The 8,683-nt window shown below is 38.4% G+C and overlaps 1 pseudogene; it reads right to left on the bottom strand.

The window, feature by feature from the left end:
• Positions 1–2,703: 2,703 nt before the first annotated feature.
• Positions 2,704–8,031, bottom strand: LOC145720162 (non-POU domain-containing octamer-binding protein pseudogene; annotated as a pseudogene).
• Positions 8,032–8,683: the final 652 nt, after the last annotated feature.

The following is an 8,683-nucleotide window of genomic DNA, read 5'->3' on the forward strand; positions in this document are numbered from 1 at the left end:
GGACATAATGGTCTACATATGATTATGTGACTATATAAGATTATAGCATTCATCTTACTGAATTTCTTTCTCTTACTGGCTTTGAAAAAGCAAGTGGTCATGTTGGGGAACATCATGCAGTGTGCAATTACAAGTGATCGCTAGGGGCGCCTGGTTGGCTCTATCAGAAGAGCACATGACTCTTGATCTCAGGGTCGTGAGTCTGAGCCTCACTTTGGGTGTAGAGATTACCTAACTAAATAAACTTAAAACAATATAAACAAACAAACAAAACAAAACACAAGTGACCTCTAGTTGCTGAAGGTGGCTTCCAGCTAACAGCCGACAAGGAACTGAGAACTTCAGCTTTGAAACTGCAAGGAATTGAATTCTGCCAACAATCTGAATTTTTAAGTGGATCCTTCCTCAGTTGAGCCTCATATGTAAACACATTTTTGATAATCACCTTGATCACAGCCTTGCAAGTCTCTAAGAAGACACAGCTAAGTCATATGTGGACTCCTGATCCACAGAAACTGTGAGATAATAAATGCATATGTTTTAAGCTACTAAAATAGTTGTAATGTCATTACTCAGCAACACATAACTAATAAAATGAGTAAAAGGATCACTGAAGGAAAAGGGCAGTATTCTTAGATGTGGAAAGAAAACAAGGTTACAGTTACATTATAACGTTTCTATTATTTAATTTTGAATGGTATTGTATAGGCAGTGTGATAGGATACATGTATCCAAAGTATACAATTCTGCCTTTTGGTGCATCTGCTTCATGTAAACCTAACATGCAAAGTGATTGTTGGAGCACTGAAAGGACAAAGAGCAGAAAGCTCCCCTAGTGAATGGCACAAATTTCAGGAACTGCTTTTGTGCTAGTGTTTCTAGAGTTCAATAAAAATAACCTGCATGTGTGGTATAATATTATCTAAGATTTACTTCTATTAGAGCTTCCTTCATGGCTATATGGATCTACCAAAGTGAAACTAAAAGTTGTATGTAACCAGGTTGATTTAGGTTTATTCAAATAGCAAGAGCTTTAGGAAGAGAATGCTCAATACTCTGGAATACAGAAAAGATATCAAGACAAGAACTAACAAGTGCCCTTCAGATTTGTCAGTTAAGAGTTCAAAAATTACTCCAGAAAACACAGTTTCAGTGGGCTAGTGGGGTTCAAAGCCAGATTACAGGTGATGACAAAGAAGTGGTACCGATGAGTGTAGACTATTTGTTCCAGAACCTTAGCTGAAGAAAGGAGAGAGATAGGGGAAAAAGTAGATTGTAACATATGGTTTCATTATGGGTTGAATTATGTCCCCCAAGAGAATTGTTCAAGTCCTATCTCCTAACCTGATTACATCTGCAAAGATCTTATTCCCAAATAAGGTCACATGCAAACTTATGTGACGTGTGTGTATAGCTAGCAGTTGAAATCATACATGAAGGTGAGATTCATACACATGTGACCATATTTGGGAATAAGATATTTGCAGATGTAATCGGGTTACGATGAGGTCATACTATATTAGGGTGGGCCCTAGTCCAAAATGACTGGAAATGCAGAAAAGAGAACACCATGTAAAGACACAGATACATGTAGACATAAAGGGAAGACAAGACAGCCATCTGAAGACTGAGGCAGAGATTGGAGTTATGCTGCAAATGAAAGGATGCCTGAGGCTACCAGAAGCTGGAAGAGGCAAGGAAATGTCCTTCCCTAGAGGCTTCAGAAGAAGCATGGCCTTCCAGTATCTTGGTTTCAGACTTCTAGGCTCCGGAACTGTGAGAAGATAAATATCTGTGGTTTTAAGCCACCCAGTTTGTGGGTAATTTGTTATGGCACCTCTAGGAAACTAACACAAGTTTAAAAGGAAATAATCTTATGATGCAAGTTTCTTAAATATATTCATACTGAGAAGAAGCCAAGGCAATAGAGAAGTTATAGATTCAATTAGAAAGGGAAAACCTTAAAGGAGGAATATCCTGGAAGAGACAAGAGGACAGAATCAAGAGGAATGTTCAATGTATAGATCACTTCCTCACAAAACCACCTGAGTGATTGTTTAAAAAGGCAGATTCCTGGGCCCTTCAAAAATGTAAAAAAAAATTGTGCCTGATTGTGGAGTCTGGGTTTCTGCAATTGTGATCTGATCACAGTAAAGTTTAAGAAACACTGATCTACTCACTTATATGTGGAATCTAAAAAAACTAAAAACTAAAAAATAACCTCCCCAAGCTCATAGATACAGAGAATAGATTGGTAGCTGCCAGAGTGGGGGTGGGGGCAGGGGAGGGGGAGTGAAATCCATGAAGGGACTCAGAAGATACAAACTTCTAGTTATAAAATAAATGTCATGGGGGTGTAATGTACAGAATGGTAACCATAGTTAGTATACTATATTTAACTGAAAGTTACTCAGAGAATACATATTAAAAGTTCTTATCACAAGTACTGAGTAATGTGTAGAATGTTGCATCACTTTATTGTACACCTGAAACTAATATGACACTGTATGTTAACTATACTGGAATTAAAATAACAATATTAATAAATGTGAAAAAAGTTATCACAAGGAAAAAATTAAGTATGATAACAGATGTTAACTAGACATTATGGTGATCATTTTTTATATATACAATTATTGAATCATTAAGTCATACTTCTGAAACTAATATAATGTTGGATGTCAATTATAACTCAATAAAAATAATTTTTTTAAAAAAGAAACTGATCTATAGTGTAGGTAAATTGTGAAAATTGATTATTTAAATTTTTAAAATAAGTAGCTCTTGAAGATGGGAATGGGGGTTAATCCTAGATTTGTATTAGATTTGCAAAACATTGGGAACAAGATTGGGTCCATGAATTATTGGAAATAATTGTCTTTGATCCTGTCTTTTTCTGCAGCAGCACAAAATGCAGTGCAGTCACTATCTTAAATTATTTCCCTGCTCTTAAATATGACTTTCTGACTATTGCTTATTTTTCTTTGTTATATGTCATGATACCTGCTTTATATTTGTTTTCCAAAGTGGATTATTCTTCTGGATCTAAGTAAAGCCTCTCAATTTGTTCTTTTGTTCTTTCCCGCCACAACACTTACACTAACTAGTCTCAGACTCAACTACCAGTTTTGATTAATTTCTTACTGTTTCCCATAAATACCAAATTCATCTCAAATCTACATATTTATAGGTGGTAATAGCCTTTCCAACTTTTCCAGTGGAACATAAGAACTGTTCTCAAGCACAGTACATTACAAAGACCTAAGGAATGTATAGTACTTGTATATACGTGAGCCCTACCCTCCAAGATTCTAATTGAGTATCTGAGTCCAAGAATCTGAACTTGCAGAAAGTATTTCACCTGATGCTGAAATAGGAGCAACCCAGATGTGATTTCCGGAAACACTCCCCAGGGGGTGAGGAGTATTCACTGCAAGCTCAAAATGATTACAGAGCCTGACAAAGCAGCCAGAAATATTAATGAAATCTTTGGCAGCATTAAGAGCTATATAATATCCAGATCAAGAAAGTTATGTTTCTATTCCCTGCGATGGCCAAACTGAGTTTGAAATATTGTTTGGTTACACACATCATATTTTAATAAGAATATGTGTTACTGTGTGGTTCCTTTTGACCCAGTGAGTGCAATTCATATCACTGATGCCTATGGGGTATGGGGTACAGAGTTCAGGTCCTTGTCAGGGTGGTGTTCCTGTATCTTGTAGCTGCAGCTATGTCCCAGAAACTTGGGAAATACCACATTGTACTCTCCATCTGCAAGTACTCTTTGATCTACATTGTAGAGCTGCTTCATTTTTTAAAAAGGACTAATTAATACATTCAGTCTGCAACAGGAATAGTATGACAACTAAGGATCCGTTTCATAATGTCCCACAATCTTTTCTTTTTAGCGTTACTGAGGTATAACTGACAAATAAAATAACTGATGTGTACAATGTGGTGATTTTATATCTGTACACACAGTAAAAGGATTCCACCCATCTAGTTAATACATCAATTACATCAATCACCTCACATATTTACCTTTTTTTGTGAGAACATTTAGATCCTACTCTTCTAGTAAAGTTCAATCACACAGTGCAGTGTTAACCATATCACCGTGTTAAACATTAGGTCCTCAGACATTACTCATCTTATAACTTCAAGTTTGCACTTTTTACCACCTTCTCCCTAATTCCCCTCACCCCCCTATCCTGGAAAATACTTTTCTTCTGTTTCTAGGAGTTCAGCTTCTGTTTTTTGTTTGTTTGTTTGTTTGTTTTGATTCCACATATAAGTGAGTGAACTACATAGTATTTGTCTTTCTCTATTTGGCTTATTTCACTTAGCATAATGCCCTCCACCGTCATCCGTGTTGTCAGAAATGTCTGGATTTCCTTCTCTTTAATGCTGAATAATATCATTATAGATAGATAATAATATAGATATCACATTTTCTTGATCCGTTCATTCAGTGACACTTAGGTTGTTTCCATACCTTGGTTATTGTGAATAATTTAATAATGCTGCAATGAGCATGGGAACACAGATATCTTTTGAGATGATGGTTTCATCTGTCCCACAATCTTAAAGCCACTTCATGCTTCAAGATCTCATGTGGGTCTAAAAATCCCAGGGACAAGACTTTTTTCCAGGCATTCCAAGCCACTTAAAGTTCTGAGGAATCAATAACCAACTGCTAGAGCCATAAGATTTCTGATATTAATGCTTTATATGTTTCCAGATTATCCCCCTCCCACCAACCTCTTTCTTCCATTCTTTGCTTTCTCTATCTCCCTATCTCAGCTCTCTCTCGCTCTCTTTCCTAGCAAATGGAAGACCTATTTTTCCAGTCTGGTGGTTTTCAATACAGCTAGGGATTAGAATCACCTGGGGAGCTTCTAACACTTCAAACATCTGAGACTCCAACATAGAGATTAAAAACAATTGCCATAAATTTAAGACAGGGAAACATCTCCATTTTTAGTCTTATGCATCTGGAACTGCTAGTAATTCTTTCTGCTTCACCTCAAAAGGAACCTCACTCATCTTACTCTAAGACATTGTTTCTTCATTATATTTAGTCTTTCATTTACCTTTAGATTAGAAATCTACTCAATAGTTCACAATTCAAAATGAAACCACAATTCTCACAGTCTTCCAGACAGCTTAGTTTCTCCATCTTTTCTTTCTTTCTTTTTTTTTTAAAGGCTTAAAATGTATTTTAATAAGTTGATGCTGTATTACTGCTCCATTTCTCAGAAAAACTCCAAAGATATCAGGGACAAATCAAACATAGTACACCAATAAAAAAAATGCACAGCATAACTACCTAAGATAGGCAAGGCTAAGAGCTACTGTCTGACCTTCAGCATACAGCAACCCTGTTCCCAAGACTGTACTAGGCCTATCAAGAAAAGCTATGAACAGCAACATCGTAGACACAAAAGGGCCATTCCTGGGTTGTCTTAACCCAAGAAAAAAGATGGAGGCAACTTAACACAAGATTTTTTTTTTAAAGATACACTAAAATGAAAATCTCTAAGAGAAAATATCTTCCTTAGGATATGAAGGGGTAATATATGGGATATAACAGAACTGTATGTATGTTGTCTGTGACCTCTGTGGCCATTGGCCTGAATTCCCACCTGCGAGTGAATGGAACAATGGGGCTAAGGTCACTGGGGGATGCTTGTTTTTGTGGTGTATGTGGTAGTGTCTCTGGGGTTTGGGGGGTATAATGAGAAACCAAATAGAACAGGATGGACAAAGAATGGAATGATCAAGATTAATGGGGGCTCTAACTGGATCCATTTGGCGATGGTTCCCCCCCCCATCTCCACAGGCCCTCAACAATCACATGAGACCTCAGGAATGCACCACACAAAATCAATTAGTTAAACAATATTATCACACAGAACTGATTTGTTAAATATCGCCCCTCCCTTGCCCTCAGCCTCCAGCAAACTCCCTCAGAGTAGTACAGGCAAGGAAGACCTAACTATTGGGAGGAATCCCTAACACTTTTCCAGGGCAGAATTCTGGCTAGTCCAAAAAGGGTCCTTCTTTTAAGGGTTTTTGGGAAACCAGACATTGAAATTCTTATTAGTATCGGCGATGTTTGTTTGGAGCAAATTCAGCTCTAGGAGCTGCATGGTTGAATGCAGGAGGGGTTCCACCAACTGCCCCAATTCCTTCCATTGTAGCAGCTTGGCCAAAGCGTTCAGTTGTTGGTGGGGTTCCATCTGGCATCATAGTGGCAGGTCCTGGAGGAGCTGGGATACCTGCTGACACTGGAGCAGGGAACATGGCGCCTCTGTTGTTGATGCCTATAGCACCTCCCATAGCCATCTGGCCCAACCGTATCTCCTGTTCTCTTGCATCAGGGAATGTCCCCTTGAATCCTTCCTGCTGTTGCCGCATCATTTCTTCCTGTTGCCGCTGCATCTCTTCCTCATGGCGCCTGCGTTCCTCCTCCTGCCTGAGCTCCAGTTGCTTTCGTTTTTGCACTTCTTGGTTGTGCAGCTCTTCCATCCTCCGAAGTTCTTCTTGACGTCTCATCAAATCCTGTCTCATTAGCATGACCTGGTGCTCATGGCGAGCAGCCTCCATCTCCATCTCCAGCTTCTCACGAGCTTCCTTGATGTTGCGGTCCACTTGGTCCTGGCGCTGCTTCTCCATCTCAATGAGTGCCTTTCAGCTCATGGCATACTCATACCCAAAGGAGTCAGGCTGTGCAAATCTGGGTGGCTGCTCTCGCTCCTTGTGAAATTGCTGGTTCTTTATAACCAGCTTCTCTGGAACTCCCTCTTCATCATCCAACTGCTCCATGGGCTCCACAGTCACAGGCCGAGGAAATGTGGTTAGCAGGAAGGAACCTCCACTTGCACCTGTCCAGAGCTTTCCGAGCAGCTGGCTCCCCTGAGAATTCAACAATGCCTTTTCCTGAGGGCTTTCCTCGATCATCCACGATGACTACAGCCCTGTCTACCTGGCCAAACACCGAAAAGGCTTCCTCCAGCTGTTCATTGGAAACATACTGAGGAAGGTTTCGGACTGTAAGGGATGCACTATGGCAGGCAAAGCTCACACGCAGCTGCTTTCCACGGAGTGGCACGTTGTCCAGTTCTACTTTGGCGATCTCCGCTAGGGTTCATGTTTCCAAGCAGATAAAGCCAAAGCCCTTATCCTTATGAATGAAGACTTCGCCTGCCTTCCCGTATTTCTCAAATAGTTTCCTCATCTCCTCCTCAGTGATGTCAGGAGGAAGATGGCGGTGGCGGCTGCTGCTGCTGCTGCTTCCTTGAAGTATGGTTTTGCTTCTCCAAGTTAAAGGTTTTATTGCTCTGCATTTTTGCACCCCTCTACCAACTGTTCTCTCCTCAGAGGAACGGCAACGCCACACGGCCTCTACCATCCCGAGCTAGTTTCTCCATCTTTTCAAATGCTCTGTCAGAGATAGAGTGCATTTTGAATGGAGATAAACAGATCCCTTTTTTTTTTTCCTTTAAAACATTATACCCCAGAGCACTTCATCATTTAGATGAAGGACACATAAATGGCAAACATTCACAAATATCCATATTGACTATATTTCCAAGCAATTCAAGCTGTTCCATACTGAAGAGTTCTAGGTTTACTTTTGCTGAAATATTCAAGAGGAGACTGGATGACAACTGTTAAGCATGTGTGTGTGTGCACGTGCGCACACACACACACACACACACATACTCATTATAGAGATGATTTCATATTCTCAGAATTTCAGGATCTGCCTGAAAACAGTAAACCTAAAAGTGTTAAAAACCTTAGCAAACTGTAGGAACTTCTGAGTTCTGACCTCATGGATTGCTAAATGGAAGTCTTAGTAGACTTATAAGGTATGAATTTCATATTTCATCCCAGTGTTCAATATTTCATTTTCTAACTTAGAGATGCTGTGTCTAGCCACAGCTGTTGCTTTGTTCGCTTTCAAGAAAACAAAACAAAACAAAAGCAAGCTGTTGACTTATGCCAAATTTAGGAGTAGAATCTCATTAAGTTACTCATTTGTTATTATGGCTTATAATTTCCCATTCTTTTTGAAAGCTTAAGATTTATAGTTAAAGTATCAGCCTCAAATGGAAATATGTGAGAGTTGCAATGATGGAAATGAAACAAATTAAATCTATCACATATTATAAATATTTATAGCTTACATTTCTTAAAAACAAATATTAAGTATAAATATCACTGGTACTCCTCCAACAATACAGTGATAATTTTAGAAATATCATTTTGTCATTTTCTTTTATCAGATAAAAATATGATGACTAATATCAGTAATAATTGATTTATTATAACATAATCAAAATTTCCTTTGGCATTGCAGGAAGATAGGACTCCTGAGTAAGGTAAACTGGCAGGATAAAGGAAAAAAATGTCAATGACATGTCATATTAGCTAATGAAAATGTCAAGACAAAGACATCTAAGTTTGTACTTATTTATTCCAACCTATCAAAGTGTGCATTTTAGCTCTGATTTCATGCCAGATACCCCTTTTCTAATATGTCAAATAAAATACTGACTTAGCCTATGAAAACTATGAAATTATGAATATTTCAAACATTAAAAAATATTAAACCTTATAAAATCATGTAAATAAATTAGACTCTATTAATAATGATTCTGCTATAGCAGTG

Source organism: Leptonychotes weddellii, chromosome 2 (genome assembly GCF_054177405.1).
Source record: "Leptonychotes weddellii isolate Sample4059 chromosome 2, ASM5417740v2, whole genome shotgun sequence".
Classification (NCBI taxonomy): Eukaryota; Metazoa; Chordata; class Mammalia; order Carnivora; family Phocidae; genus Leptonychotes; species Leptonychotes weddellii.